The sequence below is a fragment of the Coenobita brevimanus genome, chromosome 63 (assembly GCF_032717465.1).
Source record: "Coenobita brevimanus isolate Jiangsu-jjx chromosome 63, ASM3271746v2, whole genome shotgun sequence".
NCBI classification, from domain to species: domain Eukaryota; kingdom Metazoa; phylum Arthropoda; class Malacostraca; order Decapoda; family Coenobitidae; genus Coenobita; species Coenobita brevimanus.
The window spans coordinates 10814689-10834908 of NC_137016.1; positions in this window are offsets into that span (position 1 = coordinate 10814689).

Genomic DNA, 20220 nt, shown 5'->3' on the forward strand with positions numbered 1-20220 from the left:
GAGGAGTTGATGACGGTGCAGGACGATGATGATGATGATAATGGTGGTGGTGGTGGTGGTGGTGGTGGTGGTGGCGGTAATAATAATGATGATGGTATTTGAACAGAACTCAAGCTAGTAGAAATATCCGGTATTCTGTTGTCAAATATCCCTTACAACACTAGATACAGGAGGAGGAGGAGGAGGAGGAGGAGGAGGAGGAGGAGGAGGAGATGATGATGATGATGATGATGGTATTTAAACAGAAATTAACCCAGCTGCCAAAAATTTATCCTGTATTGTGTTGCCAAATATACAACACCAGATACAGGAGTGTGGTCAGTGCCAACACCAACATGATATATAAACACCAACAGGCTCAATTTTACTGTGATCTGGTGGCCAGGGTAACATCTGGGCCTGCCATCACCACTTCTCCATCAACCATATCTCTTAACCATACTGCAGTTTCTTCTTCTTCTCCCCCCCGCCCCTCTCTCTCTCTAACTCATGGGCACTCTCACTCCCTCTCTCTCTAAATCATAACTCTTAACCATGCTGCTGTTTCTTCTTCTACTCTCTCTCTCTATCGCATGGACACTCTCACTTACTCTTCCTCTCTCTTTAAATCCTATCTCTTAACCATGCTGCAGTTTCTTCTACTCTGTCTAACTCATGGCCACTCTCACTCACTCTCTCTCAATCACACCTCTTACCGTGCTGTAGTTTCTTCACCTACTCTAACTTATGGGCACTCTCACTAACTCACTCTCTCTAAATCATATCTCTTAACCATGCTGTAGTTTCTTCTTCTACTCTAACTCATGGTCTCTCTCTCTCTCTCTCTCTCTTTCTCTCTCATCTCTTAACCATGCTGCAGTTTCGTCTTCAAATCTCTCTAACCCAAGGGCAGCCACTTATATAACTGCAACCAACCCAACCATCATGACTTGCGAGTACTATCAAGAGGATGGAGAGCGAGAGACTAACGAGGAGAGGTACCGTATGTGAGTGGGGTGGAGGAGGGGAGAGGGAGGGGGAGGACAAGGATGAGAAGGAGGGAAGGAGTGGAGAGATATGTGAGAGGAGATGAGCTGGGAGCAGGGCAGTGAAATGGCGGGGGACAGGGCGACATGGAGGCGATTTGTTTGTGGCCACCCCTTACGGGATTAATGCGTCTTGCGATAGATAGACAGATAGATGTCCTGTGCTTGCCATTCTCAACAGGGTCCAGAAAGACCTCAGCTTAACACACCAAGACACAACACTTAGGCACATCAATTTTCTTTTCGGTCTGAGTTGAATAAAATGACCTGGAGATGGCAGGAATATACTAAGACATCATCGGAGTGAAGTGGCAAAGAAAGAAGCTGACCTGGACTGAGAACACACCACACTCAAAGACACTCATTTTCATTTAAGTCTATCTCTCTATCTATTGCCAGACGCCTAATCCCGTAAGGGGTGGCCACAAATAAGTTGCCTCCATGTCGCCTTGTCCCCCGCCATTTCACTGCCCTGCTCCCAGCTCACACCCCCCTCTCTCATATACCTCTCCACTCCATCCCTCCATCTCATCCTTGGCCTCCCTCTCCCTCTACCCTTCCACGATATACCTAGACCCCCTCCACCTCACTCACATACACTCTCCTCGATTGCTAGTATCTCGCTCTCTATCCTCTCCACATGGCCAAACCACCTCAATGTCTTTCTCCTAACGCTTCCTATCACATCCACACCACAACGCTCCTTTCATGTAGGAAATACAGACAGAGGGAGACAGTTCCAGAGTTGACCTACTGACTAAAATCACTTGGAGCCTGCCAGACTAAATTAAGGTGTCACTGCACTAAGGAGGCTAATAGACTCACCTTAATTCGAAAGCCACTACACTGGGGCCACTGGTTCTCTGTAACTTAGGCTGCCACGTACCGCTGCCTGACTCTGTATTCATGTTGCCATCTTGCAAGTAACCCAAGTAACGCACTAGTAACAAGTAACATCGTACCTGCAAGTGAAAGGAAAATTTAGTTGGAGGTGGGGGGAGAAAGTGACCAATATTACTCTTGTTATCATCAAAGAAAATACAGTCACATGTTGAGCCTGTACCCCATGAAGAGTCCAAGAGGGGCCAAAATTGTTGTACAAGGCAGTATGTAAACAGAGCTTCACAAAACACTCATCTGCAATATCTGATGTGTTGTGGGCAAACTCAGTGTGATGGTGTGTGTGTGTGTAGCAGTGGCAGTAGGAAAGGAACACACAGTACCGTACATGATACACAACTGACACACACAAGAACCAGCCAGGTGGAGTAGCAGAGCAGCGTTATAAATGCACCACACTATTTTCACACAGGCCACACAACTTCAATGCAATATTAGAGTACACAGTCACGTTGCCCAGACTTTGCAATGTTTGTCCCAACCCAGCAGTGCTGAAAGCAATTTACCTAATTACTGTACAAGACTTTTTCTGAATACCAATATTATCCTCAGCCAACTTTAAGCCTACAGTTCCCTTTATGACCTATCAATTCTTATCATCATCCCCTGTTACACTTTTTTTCCCCCCGTCTCCTGACGAAATTGTTCATATTGGGGTTGACTACAAATTAGTGTGCAAATCCCGTGTCGCCTCATTATACGCAGGTGTGGTTCAAACCAAACAGGTATGAACAATACCACAAACCCGAAAACCCCCTGGGCCAAAAACCCGCCCCGGCCTCTGATCCCCCCTCCCCCTAACTACAGTATACGCAAACATGGCTACTAAAGCTGCCTCTTTGCATGTTATTTTTGCAGTTTATGTGGATAATGAAAGGCAGGATTAACATAAAACACTATACCCGGTAGTAAAGTGCAATATACAAACTAATTAGCTAAGGGAGTCTGCTAAACTGACGACACGCTGCTAAGAAAATGAATACCAGACCAGGTAACTTTGCTGCGGTTACCACGTGTACCTGTCAGGTTGCCTTTACCCCTTCAACAACGTGACATATATATTGCAAGGTATTCAGGCTGGCATCATATGTGTCGCCATCACCCCCTTATCACCTTTTTACCCCATATCTACAGAAAACTGTCTCCAGGTGGCAAGAATGAAAAAAAAAAAATCGTCTAAGGAAATACATCAACAGATTGATTTTTTAGATTTAATCATTATGTTATGTGCGTCTTTAATCTGATCTCAGCATTATACTGTTGTCACTAACTTGGCCTATAACTGCTATCTCTTCCTCGTGAACTGTAAGTTGTAAAGAGATTATCATTAGAATACGATACTAGTCGCGAGGAAGTGCTCTGGAAAGGATGTTGTTGGGACGCAATTGTACAGATTAGCATTAGAATACGATGGTAGTCACGAAGAGGTGCTAAGGATATGATGTGGAGCCGCAGTATTGTCTTTTTATGTCACTGAGCTGTGAAATAAGCTTCCAAAGGCCAAGAGTCTGGTCCAAGTTAGAGTACATATTCCAGCTTTATTCTTTGTATCAGTAACCGATGTTATTCCGCTTAGGAGACTCCATGGTAGTGTGGGGCTGCATGCAGGCTGTGTCTAACCCTTCCCGTTCGAACACCCGTCTTTGCTAAATAAAGTTAAAAATAAAGTTATAATCGTCAGAAGGCAGCAGTAGTAAAGTATTATCGTGACTCCATGCTGATCTAAACGTAGAGATAAAATCGTCGAGAGACAGAAGTAGTAAAAGTGTTACTGTGACTCCCTGCTCATCTAAATGTGAACCCGGTGGTCTGCAGGATGAAGTTACCTCTCTGCAGTGCCACATCCTGTTTTCATGGGATAGGGATTGAGCAACGTATACATTAATAGTGGTACTGGCGTGGTTATATCAGTGCCACCACCTGCAGGCGTCCCCCTCCAACACGTTATCGGCTTGAAGGAGCTATTTACGTGGTATCCGCTTCAACAAATACCCCCAAACCCACATCATAATAAAAACAACGACAACAGCCAATAAATCGACGGAAATGCATAACATACGAACAATAAGAAAATGTCGGGGGCAGAATGTTTACAAAATTTCGGCAAGGACACGAAATAACACCGACATCCTTTAAATATCTCCAAACAACAATATTCTCCCACCAAACTCACACTTATTTATCTCCATTACCTTGCATAACAACAGTAAGCAGAATTAAGTGGGGAAATTAGTTGTTAGTAAGGAAGATATGGAGGCAGAGCAGGATACTTAACTTACTACGCCATCCATCTTCAACGTCTGCTCTCACAAGAATGCCAAATACCTCAATACACCCACCTTCCCTCACACACGTACACCCTAATAATCTCTATCTAACATTTGTGAGTAGAATTATGTAAGTAAATTAGATGAAAGCTGCCGAAAAACGAATCAGACCAGGATACTTACGCTGGCCTTCTTCGGCGTCTGTTCTTCCATTTACACCACCATTCCACAAACCATCTCAAAACATGAATATTCCATCACATACTTATACCCTGACAACATTCATTACCTTATTTAATATTAACATGCAGATTTATGCACGTACATCAGATGCTAGTGGTAAAATTATGGAAGTGGACCAGGATACTCAAGAAGCAGGCTTTCTTGAGCGTCTGCTCTGACTTGTCGCCCTTTATGATCACCAAACACCAATTCACTTGAAATGCTCACCTCTAAGTTATCTCCATTGTCTTATTAAAATTTCACGAGCAGAATAATACAAGTGTATTAACTGTAAATTGGAATCAAGTCAGGATACTCACCACGTCACTTCAACATGCTCTCCTGAAATACGGCGTCGGATATACTCGCAACACCAACCTCGGAAGTGTTCATAAAAGATCTTTAACCATTTCCGGGATTTAATATGCCTTCACAGCGTTTTAAAAATATTAGAATTATTTTGTTTCGTTGATGATTTCGTTTTTTATATTTTTTGGCTTGGTTGCGTTCAAACTGAAAGATAAACAAACAATTGTATACACGTGCACCGGACGCTCAAAACATTTATAATTTTGGAACCTTGCCTGCGTCTCGGATGTGATGCCCGCGAAGTTCATATTGGTATCGTGGTTTTGATCAATTCGCTGGTTTATATGCTAGTATCGCTGCACTTATGATTGAGTTAGCTGTGTAAAAGATTTATATGCTACATTATTTGCATGAATTCTACCCTCTTGCCGGATATTTTGGGTTTGCTGACGATAAGATGAAGCCGAAGTCAATAACTACGAACAAAATTCCCACATGTGGCACTCCTTTCTAGTTCGAAATTCTCTCCCTAAAATTAGTTAAAACCTCAGCAATACTAAATGTTACCTTTTTAGAGACTCAGAGGAGAAATCACAGTACAATTTTCTTTTGTTTCCCTTAGACGAATATTATGTACTGTGACTTATACCGCGATGCAGCGTAACGTACTGTAAACTATACGTGTGTCTTGATGAGCTGTCTGGTAGTTCGCTGTCGATGTTTTATTTCATTTTTAGTGAGTCTAGGTTATTTGGTGGCTGCATTGACTTTTGAATTATAAGTCGTCGACCCAAACTTTTCCTTTTACAACTATGATCACGTACCTCAGCGGCAGAAAAGGATAATGCTACTACTCGACATCTATACCTCTTCATTACTAACACCATAGTCCAGCATTCGTCTTTTGCTACAACGCAGCATTCAGGATAAAGAGATGGCAATTTTAGGCCAATTTAAAGCGAAAGGAGAACTGTAGGCCTTTATTATTATTATTATTATTATTATTATTATTATTATTATTACTGAGTCTGCGTTTACCTTGGAATTTTTGAACCATGGAGAGGGGTTACAAGAACGAGCGCACATAATACACCCCTCCCCCACCTCCTTCGTAGCACTTCTTTCTTAGCGATTTGTTCTGCACATTACATTAATTTTCACTATCCTCTTCCTTTCTGATAATGCTGCCAGCTGTGTCTGCATTAATATAAGTAACATACAAGAGAATGATAAGGTGTAATGTGCCAAACAAGTTGCTACGGAAGAGGCCATTGATTTGACAGCCATTTCCCCGAGGCCCAGCAGTTCTCCTACATACCAAGTCCTTCACGTCACCACTTGGCCACTAATACCCACCGTCCACAAGTCTCACTCAGGACTGTGATGATATTAGCAGGGGTGTTAAGACATTTCAGTGGGTGGTGCAGCTCAGTCATCTTTTTTAGAGACTCAGATCAGCAGACTTTGATTCCCTTGCATGGAATCGAACGCGCATTCTTTAAAACGGTAGGCCTCTTCTCTAACTACTAGACCACCACCTCCACCATGACCTGAAGTGGCCTGAATGTAGCCTACGGTTATAAATGTGTGTATATGGACCTGACCTGACCCCACTAGACCCATTGTGACCTAATTCCACTGGTAACCTGAATGTCAAAATAAATGGTCAAAGCACACCTACTTCACTGCCTTTAAAGTGTAGGGGCCTGAGGCTAGACTAACCTAATCCAGTATATTTAAGGGAAGCTAACCCGCCTACTTCCCTGAGTGGCATTACAGGCTGTGTACCGTTTATAAAGGCAACATACACACGTGGCCACTGCCTTTAAAGTGTAGGGGCCTGAGGCTAGACTAACCTTAGTGGCAGTACAGGCTGTGTACCGTTTATAAAGGCTCCAACATACACACGTGGCGATGGGTCACCTAATGGCCGCCCTCCACATTACTCCAGCCCCAGCAGCCTCTAGCCACTCACACTGTAGGATCTGGTACCAGGGCTTTTGCAGTCTGCCCCTTGGCCATGTGGAGAGGCTGGAGAGTGAGAGACTGACGAGGAGAGTATATGTGAGTGAGGTGGAGGGGGGAAGAGGGAGGGGGAGGCCAAGGATGAGATGGAGCGATGGAGTGGAGAGGTACAGTATATGAGAGAGGGGGGTGTGAGCTGGGAGCAGGGCAGTGAAATGGCGGGGCACAGGGCGACATGGAGGCGATTTGTTTGTGGCCACCCCTTACGGGATTAAGGCGTCTGGCAATAGATATATAGACAGGTTCTTGCAACCCTACCCCAAACAATCACAGCTCTCACTCTCCACACCCAGCTGTCATCCTCCTTTCCCATCCCCCCCTCAAAATAAATAAATAAATAAATAAATAAAATAAGCTACTGAGACCTCAAGGCACCTTTTAGAACAGAACACCTCAGGTAAAACAATGTCAGAAAAGCAGTCAGTGGGGTGGAGTGTATTTGATGCCACACGGCTTGGTATACAGCACAAGAGGCGCTGGTGTATGTGAGCAAATAATACCACTGACCATGTGGAGAGGATGGAGAGTGAGAGACTGACGAGGAGAGTGTATGTGAGTGAGGTGGAGGGGGGTGAGGGAGGGAGAGGCCAAGGATGAGATGGAGGAATGGAGTGGAGGTACAGTATGAGAGAGGTGTGAGTTGGAAGCAGGGTAGTGATGTGGCAGAGGACAAGGTGACATGGAGGCGATTTGTAGTAGTAGTAGTAGTTGTTGTTGTTCCCTAGGCAGTCTGGCCGAACAGCCCCGAGTCCCTTAGGAAGGCCATGGCCGACACCGGGCTTTCCCACAGAGCTCTAAAAGAGTGTATGTTGTGTTGTTGGCGTAGGTGATTGTGTGCAATGCAGTCTTCCATAATGTGCTTAATAGTATGGGGTGCTGTGTTGCATCCTGGACAGGCATCAGCGACGGAGTCATCCAGCCTCTTCTGGTAGCTTAAGAGGGCTGGATGGTGCCCACATCTCAGACTGGCCAGGTGGACCATGTCCTCACGAGGAAGGTAGGATTCAGAAGAGTGGATGTCAGGAGGCCGTGCATGCAGCTGTGTGTTGTCTTGAAGTGACTGAATGGAGCGGCGAGTGATCTGAGTGTGGATATGCTTCTGGAAGCTGGTCTGAGGTGGGCGAGGGGGGAGAGATGACAGTATTTGTGTATGGTATCGTGTGCTGGGTGTTGTTTTGATGTTCCTTGGTGTGGGTGGAAGTGCTGCCATGTACTGTAGTGGATGTTGTGGGTTTGTGGAGGCTGCAGCAAGAAACTGGGTGCCTCTCATGTCTAGGTGATCCTTGACCTTGAGGACTTTGATTTCTTGATGTAGGTGGTCTGTGGGTGTAGTAGCTGTGCAGCCTGTGTTTATTTTCAGGGCCTTGTTCTGTATGGTCTGTAGAGTGTTGTAGTGTGTTTTGGTGAGGTTAGAAGCCCAAGCAGGGCTTGCATAATTCATCACTGAACGTATGTATTGTTTGTATACTGTGGTGGTGGTTTCTTTGTTGTGTCCGAATGTTGTATGGGCAAGTGACCTCAAAGCATTGAGTCTTGGTGTTATTTTATTTTTAATGTTTGTGATGTGTTGTTGAAATGACATTGATGTATTGTATGTTACACCAAGGATTTTGGGTGTGTGTGTTTGTGTGGTAGGGGAGTGTTGTTTATAGTGAGGTGTGGGATGTAACTGTGTTCTGCTGTACAGTTTGTGAGAAGAGTCACTGGAGATTTGGCTGGGGCTATTTTGAGCCTGTTTGTGGTGAACCATTCGTGTAGTGTGTTGAGGTAAGATTGAATGATGTGTGCAGCTGCGTTTGCGTTTGGTGCGTACAAGTAAGTGTTATATCATCTGCATAGGAAGCTATGTGTATCTGTGGTGTGTGGGGTGTGGGTACGTCGTGCATGTATAGGTTAAAGAGTGTAGGGGACAAAACAGATCCTTCGGGGACGCCGTTTGTGAAGTTTTTGATATTAGAACACTGACCGGCAAATGTTACGTGTGCACATCTGCCTGCTAAGTAGTTTGCCAACCATCTTTTTGTGTTATTGTGCATGTTTGTGTTGAGTATTTTGTTTGTGAGGTTGTGGCGGGGGATGGCATCAAAAGCTTTGCTAATGTCTAGTATGATTAGGAGTGCTCTGTGTGGTGGCCTAGCTGAATTCATGCCATCAAAAATTCTCTGTGTAAAGTCTGTAAGAAGGGTGTTTGTGGAGTGTAGTGGCCTAAAGCCATGTTGTGATTGGGCTGGGGTGAGGGGGGGTGAGGTGTAACTAGTTGTAGTACCAGTCGTTCAGTGACTTTAGAGGGGGTGCAGAGGAGTGTGATGGGGCGATGTGAGGAGGGTAACGTGGGGTCTTTGTTGGGTTTAGGGATAGTGATGATAATGCCATTCTTCCAGATGTTGGGTATTATGTTGTGTGAGTAGCTGTAGTTTGATATGTTGGCAAGTGCTTGTATGCCTTGTGGTCCTAGGTGTTTAAGGTGAATGTTGCTTATGTTGTCTGGTCCACAGGCAGATGAGTGCTTGAGGTTGTTAATGATGTGCTTCGTCTGGTTGTAAGTGAAAGGTGCGTAGGCTGGGTCTGTGGGGAACTGTCTCTTACGTCGGATGATACGTCGGTCTTCCGGATGGGGGGTTTGATGGCTGACTTGTGAAAAGTGATTGATGAGCGTGTTTGCTTGTTGTTTGTTTGAGGGTATGGTGTCTGTTGTTGTGATGGCAGCGTGTGATTGTGTGGTGTTGCTGTTGGAAAGTGTGATGCTGTTTAGTGTTTTGTAGAGTTTGCTGATGTTTGTTTTGTAGTCAAGTGTTTGGAGGTAATTTTTCCAGTTTAGTGTTTGCTGTTCTGATATTTTATTGTTTATTTGAGTGTTGAGTTCTTGTATTTGTTGTACGGTGTCTTGTGTATGGGGTGTTGGGGAGTGTCGCAGTGTGTCCCGTTGTCTGATGAGGCCTTGAATTTCTGGTGTGAAGTTGGGGTTGTGTCTCTTTCTGTTGCCTCTAGGGATGTGTCTTTTGTCTGCGTTTTGTATAATTGTATTGAAAGTGTGCACAGTGGTGTTAATGTTTGTGATGGGTGTACTGTTTAGTGTTTCGAAATGTTGTTCTGTGGCCATCCCTTACGGGATTAAGGCGTCTGGCAATAGATAGGTAGATAGACCTGTATCACGCATTTACCGGCACTCCGTATGGTAGCATACGGCACTCAAACTATACAAGGGCTTGGTTTGGTATTGTAGGCAGGGGTATGGTAGGCAGAGGTGTGGTAGGCAGGGGTATGGTAGGCAGAGGTGTGGTAGGCAGGGGTATGGTAGGCAGAGGTGTGGTAGGCAGGGGTATGGTAGGCAGAGGTGTGGTAGGCAGGGGTATGGTAGGCAGAGGTGTGGTAGGCAGGGGTATGGTAGGCAGAGGTGTGGTAGGCAGGGGTATGGGGAGGTGTGATATGGTACAAACTACTGTTGGATATGGTAAGAGGCCGGTGAGAGAAGCTAGACTTAAACTGGGTATGGTATGGTGGGGTAGGGTAGGGTAGGGTAGAGTAGGGTAGGTTTGGGTAAGGCAGGACAGGGTAGGGTACTGTAGGGTAGGTTTGGGTAAGGCAGGACAGGGTAGGGTACTGTAGGGTAGGTTTGGGTAAGGCAGGACAGGGTAGGGTACTGTAGGGTAGGTTTGGGTAAGGCAGGAAAGGGTAGTGTACTGTAGGGTAGGTTTGGGTAAGGCAGGACAGGGTAGGGTACTGTAGGGTAGGTTTGGGTAAGGCAGGACAGGGTAGGGTACTGTAGGGTAGGTTTGGGTAAGGCAGGACAGGGTAGGGTACTGTAGGGTAGGTTTGGGTAAGGCAGGACAGGGTAGGGTACTGTAGGGTAGGTTTGGGTAAGGCAGGACACGGTAGGGTACTGTAGGGTTGAATATGACAACACAGGGTAAGGCAGGGCAGAATATGGCAACACAGTATAGTGTATGGCAGACTTTGGCAACACAGGGTAAGGCAGGGCAGAATATGGCAACACAGTATAGTGTATGGCAGTCTTTGGCAACACAGGCTAGACACTTGACATTCAGAGATGCACATTATGCCACTGTTAACACTGCTTATAACCTTACACAGCAAAATTAACCCACTCACCTCAAAGGCGTCTCGCTACATTGTTACCAGTAATGTCACAGGAGTTTAGCTGGCTTAACACAGACACACCTGGGCCTGAAAGGGCTAAAACGGAAAGGCAGACATCATCATTATCATCATCATCATGATCATCATCATCGTCATCATCGTCATCATCATCATCATCATCATCATCATCATCATCGTCATCATCATCATCATCATCATCGTAATCATCGTCATCATCATCATCATCATCATCATCATTGTCATCTACACCTTTTTTACTCTAACTTGACCCAGATTTTTACCCTGCTGCAGCTTACATCACATAGCTCAGTGGCAGAAAAAGACAATATTAAGGCTGTATAATCCTTGGCACAGCACTTCTTCATGACTAGTAGCATATTCAAGTGCTAACACTGGGTAACACAACTTTTGGTGGCTGAGATGTTAGACCTGTTACTGGGTATATTGAGGTGGCTGACTCTAAAAATGGCATTAGTTTGTCTCCATCAGCTCTGGTTATCAATATATGATATATTCCTGATGTTCTCCTGTACTGCCAGTTGTGCACAAACATTGTTCACTGGCAACCACTTTTGTCGCCTATTTAATACAAAAGTAAGATAAATATCAGCAAAAATATTTTATTAATAGTTAACCAACAACGAAACACTCAGATAATAATCAAATCAGCATAGAAAGTGATCATTGAAAAAAATGTTCTTTTAGTCAGCCATCTCACATAACCAGCATTTCAGAGACTTATTGCGGTGAGATGCTGCAGGACTTATTGCGGTGAGATGCTGCAGGACAATCACGTTGAATGTTCCAGCAGTAATCCACCATCATGTCGGTATCCCAATGTCCTCGGTACCGCTTTTCCATGGTCCTTCAGAGACTTATTGCGGTGAGATGCTGCAGGACAATCACGTTGAATGTTCCAGCAGTAATCCGCCATCATGTCAGTATCCCAATGTCCCCGGTACCGCTTTTCCATGGTCCTTAAGTCTTGGTGAAATCGTTCACGTGTTCCTCACTTAGATCACCAAGGTTGTCTGGGAAACGATCCAAGTGACTGTGGAGGTGATGCACTTTGATGCCCATTTTACAACCAAGTTTACAGAAAGAAGAGAGCATGTTCTCCACTAGTTCAGAGTAGTTATCTGCCTCAGGGTTCCCAAGGAAGTTCCTTACAACAGCATGAACGAAGACTATGCACAAACCTCAGTGTTGTCCATTGAATCTTGGAAACATGGGTCTTTCATGAGTTCCCTGATTTGCGGTCCGTTGAAAATACCAGCCTTCAGCTTGTCCATGCTCAGTGCAGGAAATGTTCTACATAAGTAGCCAAAGCAAGCTTCATCTTTATTCAAAGCCTTTACAAACTGTTTCATCAAACCTAGATTGATGTGCAATGGTGACAAAATGATCTTTTCCCTGTCAACCAAAGGCTGTTTGATGACATTCTTTTCTCCCACTAAAATGTTTTCTCTCAGAGGCCACTCTCTTTTCACCCAGTGCTCCTCTTTAGATCTACCGTCCCAGAGACAGACAAAGCAGAGATACTTGGTGCATCCGCTCTGCTGGCCCAGGAAAAAATTCGCCATCTTCAGATCCACACAGATCAACCATTGGTGGTCGTGGTATATCTTCTCCGAGACCAGGGGGACTGTCTCGTGCTGTTCACGCATCCGGTTTGACTGACAGATTGGCATTGATCCATGTTTGTTGCCGTTGTGTAGAACGACACATTTTGAGCCCCGCTTGGAACTGTCTGTGAATAACCGCCATTCAATTGATGCGTATTTTAATATACCCATTTTGATCAGCAGACCTTAAGCATCGTTGCAGAAAACAAAATCGTTCTCCTCAGAGAAGAAGGGCAGTAAATCCCCTTCTCTGTGGCAATAAAACGTGATTTTGGCTCCCGGTTGCAGTCAGTTTTGTCCTCCTAGCCTGGACGCTAACAATTCTGATGATTTCTTCGAGAGATTTGGCTCCCTTATGGGGTCATTCAGTTGGTGCTGACTAAAACCTTCTGCAACTGATGCTGTTCCTTTGAAATAGCTGTCACTTGGCCCACAAATGCTGTCTACATCAGTAGCTGCTGATTCCTCATCTTCTTGGGGGAACTCTGGCAGATGGCTGAATGATGGGACAGGTATCTCATCTGAGTGTGCAACAGGCCGTCTTGCTGAATCTAGGTCAGGCTACTTCCATTTACTGCGGTTACGTCCATTGATACCTTTTATGATAACCAAACACAAGTAACACTCATCACTATGGTTCCTCTGTTCTCTCCACACCATTGGTATACCAAATCTCAGGCAACTCCTCCTTCCGTTAGTCCATTGTCGCAGATGCTGTACGCAAGTTTTACACACAATGTGCGGAGCCCATGACTTATCTTGGTGCCCTAGGTGTACTTTGAAGGAAGTAAAATATGCCCTTTTCACGAAATCAGTAATAATTTTTCTCTGTTCCATGAACATGTAATTCACAAATATACCAGAAAGTATCTGGATAATTCGAACACTGTCTTCGCGAGGAAGCCATGTCATAACCTGCCTTTGAAAAGAATACAAGGCATCAAGACTGAGGTAGTAGGAAAGAGTAATGGGATTCACACACTAATGACTCACAGTCTACACTTACTCGTATTTCCCTAGGCTGCCCTGGCAATCATGTTTTTTTTTCTACTTCAGTATGATGTGGTAAAACAGGAAATGTACAACATTTAGTAAAACAGTCATCAGAAACAACTGGATAACAGTATTTCAGGGTCAGACAAAGGAACAGTAGGACAGCACACCTCCCTCTACGCTCCCTGACTGACTACTAGAACTCTCTCACACTCCTCCACTCCTCCAGGAGTTCTCATCAACCTGGCAGGTGGTGGTGGTGGAGACAGAGTTACAGAGGATACCATATGCATTGTATCAACTTACAAAATAATATTCAGCATAAAATATATTACCTTGTACACAGTTTCTTTGACTGCTCCTATCAGTCTGAAAAGCCCTTTGCCAGTCAAAGGGGGGAAGGATAACCCAAATAATTCAGGCAATGTAAATTATTTTATCAGAAAGCAAAAAATGGCCATTGGATGCCTGTAGCCTACCGTTACAGCCAGAGCTCTTTAGTTCACATTTTGTAATTTGCTACAAATCCTCCAGAAAGGTTCCTTTGATGATACCTGCATTATCTCAAAAACTAGAGCTGCTGGAATGAATGGGATGTTATTTTCTGAATCAGTGGCGTAAATATAATGAGGTCTACAAACAGAGGCACCAAGAAATGTATTTTATTTTGTTCCTCAGTGTAATCTATTGGTACAACTCCAAGTTCAAGACGGAGAGATGACAATTTTAGACCAAGTTAGAGTCAAATGAGTCTAGAATTAGCCAACTTTAATCTATAAAGCCATACCAAGGAATTGACACTTTTGGTGGCATTCTTTGACCTCATGTGATACCAAGCAACATTACAGGGTCCACCATAGACACCAACTACCATACAACATTATCTACCATACTACCATACAACTACCATACAACATTATCTACCATACTACCATATAACTACCATACAACATTATCTGTTAATAGTAGCATGTATACTTGATGGCTAAAAAGGCTCCTTAGCACCCCTACCTTAGCAGTTTATTTCTGCCTATGACATGTTAATGTTTACCTGATGGAGATATATAAGAGACGGGGGGGGGGGTGAGTTGGAGGGAGGGCAGTCACAAGCCAGAGGATGGGGTGATATTGTGGTGATTTGTTTGTGCCTTGTGGCAATAAGGCATCCAGCAATAGATAGACAGATAGATAGACAGAAAAATAGATGGATAGATAGATTCAAAGCCTACACTGACAGCACACAGTCACATTTACAATTTGCCCAGTTTAAAATTCAATATAACTTGAAGTTCTGATTCTGAATGAAGTGACTTAGTGCCCTGTGGATCTCGTTTTGCATGAAGCATTATGACACACACACACACACACACACACACACACACACACACACACACACACAAACACACACACACACACACACAAAAACACACACACACACACACACACACAGACTCATGTAAAGAGCTACAAGAAGAATTAAATAAACTTCATGAATGGAGTAATACATGGCAAATGGAATTCAATGTGGACAGATGTCATGTAATCAAGTTTGGTAAAAGTGGAAAAAAACCTGACTGGGATTATACGTTAGGAAATAAAACCCTACACACATCAGAAAGAGAGAAGGACCTAGTTGTGATTATCAGTAACAGACTATCTCCGGCTGACCACATCAGCGAGAAGGTACGGAACATGTATACACTGCTTGCAAATATGAGAATAGCATTCACATACATAAATGAAAACATGCTGAGAAAGATAATAACATCATTCATCAGACCAACCTGCAGTATGCATCAGTAGTCTGGAGTCCTCATCTCAAAAAACACATAGACAAGATTGAAAAAGTTCAAAGGGCAGCTACAAGATGGGTACCAAGCTTAAGAGATCTAAGCTACGAAGAAAGACTAAATAAACTGAATCTACCAACACTACAGGAGAGAAGGAAAAGAGGTGACATGATTATGCTGTATAAATGCATATCAGGGAAGGAGAAAATAGATATAAATGATTACTTAACCTATGGGGAAGCATCAGCAAGAGGACACTGCAAAAAACTGTATAAAAAGAGAGGCGATAAAGACGTAAGGAAATTCAGTTTCACAAATAGGGCAACTGATCAGTGGAATGCACTACCGAATGAAATAGTGTGTGCCAAAACAATTCACAAATTTAAGGATATGTACGATAAATATGGTTTAAGACACGGGACAGTACCAGATGGACTCATTCCTGTAAAGATACAGTTAGGCAAGAACACACACACACACACACACACACACACACACACACACACACACACACACACACACACACACAGTACAGTGAACATCTACAGATGATAAGAAGCATACACACACACACACACACACACACACACACACACACACACACACACACACACACACACACACAATACAGTGAACATCTACAGATGATAAGAATCATACACACACACACACACACACACACACACACACACACACACACACACACAGAGTACAACATTTACAAATGATAAGAAGCATACACACACACACACACACACACACACACACACACAGTACAGCGAACATCTACAAGTGATAAGAAGCACACACACACACACACACACACACACACACACACACACACACACACACACACACAGTACAGCGAACATCTACAAATTATAAGAAGCACACACACACACACACACACACACACACACACACAGTACAGTGAACATCTATAAATGATAAGAAACACACACACACACACACACACACACACACACACACACACACACACACACACACAGTACAGTGAACATCTATAAATGATAAGAAACACACACACACACACACACACACACACACACACACAGTACAGTGAACATCTATAAATGATAAGAAACACACACACACACACACACACACACACACACACACACACACACACACACACACACACACATACACACACACAGTACAGCGAACATCTACAAATGATAAGAAGCACACACACACACACACACACACACACACACACACACACACACACACACACACACACACAGTAATTGAACATCTACAAATGATAAGAAGCACACACACACACACACACACACACACACACACACACACACACAGTACATTGAACATCTACAAAAAATAAGCACACACACACACACACACACACACACACACACACACACACACACAGTACAGCCAACATCTACAAATGATAAGAAGCACAGGAAACCTTCAGATATTAGGGATCTAACGAGTGTGTACGTCGGGGGTAGGGTTGCGAGAGGCAGACCGAAAAAGACCTGAGACGAGGACATAGAGTGTGACCTAAGGGATAAGGGACTAAATAGGGAGGCTGCCAGAGATCGAGCAGCGTGGAGAGCCATTATGTGACCAAGGCCGACGCATACAAGCTTATAGGAGCCTTTATAAACGATACAATACGATATGATCACAGTACAAAGCATATGATTAAGCAGTAAATAACCTATATAGTGTAGGATCAGAATGCAGTATAGATATCAATGGGAAATAAGCCAGGAATGATGTGATAAACTGTGGATTAGGTGGAGAGAATGGACAGCACAATGCACTAAGTGTCCAGTTGTTAAGTTATATAGAGATTAATGTTACACCACCGCCACTAAGGAATGTAACGACCCTTGAACATCGAGGCAACACAAGAACAACAGCAGTGAGAAAAAAATACCAAAGGAATCAAATGAACCGTAGAAATATTGGCCTGAGTTACCCATGTTCCCCCTCTATTTGCTGGCGATTTTCTTTGTTGCAAACCCCGCCCCCATAGCGGTGCCCAGCTGTCTGCGGCCACAACCCCCCCCCCCATGCCTCAGTCAGTACCAGGGGAGGGGCGGGCATCAGTGTCGCTGTGTGAAAGGGAGGGTGTTGATGTGTGTCGGTTATACCAGTGGAGCCTGGGTGTCTGCGGCCACGACACCCATCCATGCCTCAGTCAGTACCTCCTGGGGCCATTAGTGTCGCTATGAGAAAGGGAGGGTGTAGACGTGTGTTGGTTATGCCCGTGGCACCTGACTGTCTACGCTTGGGTCTAGTGGTCTAGACACTCAGGTGCCTGTCAACGGCGGGAGGGGATGGCTGCATGCCGCTCCTGGGGTTGCAGATGGCAGCCTCCTACTGTGGATGCTTCCCAACACCTATAACGATTTATTCTGTATATTAAACCTCAATAACCTCTTGTTTGTTACTGATGCAAACTACAAGTATGTCGACGTCAGAGCGACACAAATGACATCACCAGACTGTCAAGGTGCAATAGACAAAATAAATCGCTAAGGAAGAGGTGTTTTGGCGTTGTAGTAGCCTACATATTCCTTGGTCATGTATTCTGCCTCTTACATATTTACATTGACTTTTAGGCTGCCTGTTTCGTTGACATGGTTTGCCACAGCGACAAACATTACAATACTGAGCTGTACTGAGAGCGAGAGAGAGAGAGAGAGAGAGAGAGAGAGAGAAAGAGAGAGAGACGAAATTCAGGATAGCTCAGACGTGTTCCTCCTCCCCTCCTCTCTCTCTCTCTCTCTCTCTCTCTCTCTGCTATACAGAGAAGTGCTGATAAAATCATGTGTATATGAGTACCGATGTGTGTTTGAGTACTGGTGTGCATCTGTATGTTATGTGAACCTGTGTACATTTATAGGAAAGTGTGTGTGTGTGTGTGTGTGTGTGTGTGTGTGTGTGTGTGTGTGTGTGTGTTCTTACCTAATTGTTCTTACCTAATTGTATCTTTCCAGGAATGAGTTCAGCTCCTACTATCCCGTGTCTTAAACCATATTTATCGTACATATCCTTAAATTTGTGAATTGTTTTGGCACACACTATTTCATTCGGTAGTGCATTCCATTGATCAATTGCTCTGTTTGGGAAACTAAATTTCCTTACGTCTTTATCGCCTCTCTTCTTATGCAGTTTTTTGCAGTGTCCTCTTGCTGATGCTTCCCCATAGGTTAAGTAATCATTTATGTCTATTTTCTCCTTCCCTGATATGCATTTATATAGCATTATCATGTCACCTCTTTTCCTTCTCTCCTGTAGTGTTGGTAGATTCAGTTTATTTAGTCTTTCTTCGTACCTTAGATCCCTAAAGCTTGGTACCCATCTTGTAGCGGCCCTTTGTACTTTTTCAATCTTGTCTATGTGTTTTTTGAGATGAGGACTCCAGACTACTAATGCATACTCCAGGGTTGGTCTGATGAATGATGTTATTATCCTTCTTTGCATGTTTTCATTTATGTATGTGAATGCTATTCTCATATTGGCAAGCAGTGTATACAGGTTCATACGTGTTCTGTGTGTGTGTGTGTGTGTGTTTGTGTGTGTGTGTGAGAGAGAGTGTGTATGCATTTGATTGTGTATATATATATATATATATATATATATATATATATATATATATATATATATATATATATATATATCTATTGTCACATAGCCTATGATTTCATCATCCTTTGTGTAATTTTAACGCTCAGTATGCTGCATGTTTGATCACGAACATGTTCTGCCTCAGTCCCCCCCTTCTACCGTTATAGTAGAGTAAGTCGTTCTTTCTGTTGTTCAGAGCAGGATTTTCAGCTCTTTGCCCCCATGGCTTCATTTGTGCGTCCTTCTTACAAGTTGTATCAAGCTCTGCTGGCCCCTATATAATGAGCTCAGTCTCTGCATCATTGCCACTTAGATCTACTCCTCATTTTGTTCACATCTCTGTCCTCCCCTGTACCGTTATTATTATTGTGAGTGCTCCGGAAGTCTCCAACCATCTAGCAGCTGTGTAATTTGAGTATAACTGTTATTGCATTTTTTCCTTGTACTGTATAGCATAAGGTGTTGGTTTGTAGGGCCTAGTGAGTTTTTTTTTCGTAATTTATGTAGGATTCATTTTGTCAGCCAGTTTTAATATTATTTGTATCTGTAATAATTTATCTTGCATTAACTGAGCATTACCCAGTGTATTTTCATTTTATCAGGGCTGACTTAGGTAAATTTACTCTTTCTAATTTCATGTTAATAGAGGCTATTGCAGTTAACCATATATTTAACCTGTTTTTGCCATTACATTATCTTTATGAGTCCTGAATGTTTTGTTGTTAGTTTGAGCATTAAACTTTAACTTGTAATTTTACCTAACTCTTTTGTTTTGAACCTGGGACTTTACGGGACAGTAGTGATTTTTAGTATTCTCACTTAAAGTGTACATTATCTTTCTCTGTTCCGTAACATAAATTTGGCGACCTCATATCAGGATATTCAGGATATTATCATAAGGATATTGCTTGATATTTTGTGACTGTTACTTATTCATGATGTCTACTATTACTACACTTGATGAAGCCAAAGATTTTTTGTCAAATGTGCAAACAGTGTGTGATGTAAAAACAGAACAAAGAATGAACTTAAGCTTGTTGCTCAACAATTGGGAATTGCTGTTCGCTCTCATCATTCTAAAGATCAAATTGTTGACATGATTAATGAAAGCTTGTTTAATGTAACTCCTCCAAATGAGCAAACGCAGATTGAATTAGCTAAGTTACAGCTAGCCCTGCAGGAGGCTCGTGTTAAGGAGGCTGAATTTCAAGCACGTGCTAAGGAGGCTGAGTCTCAGGCTAAGGAGGCTTGTGTTAAGGAGGCTGAGTTTCACGCACAAGTTGAACTTGCTAGGATTCAGGCAGACCATAAGTATCGC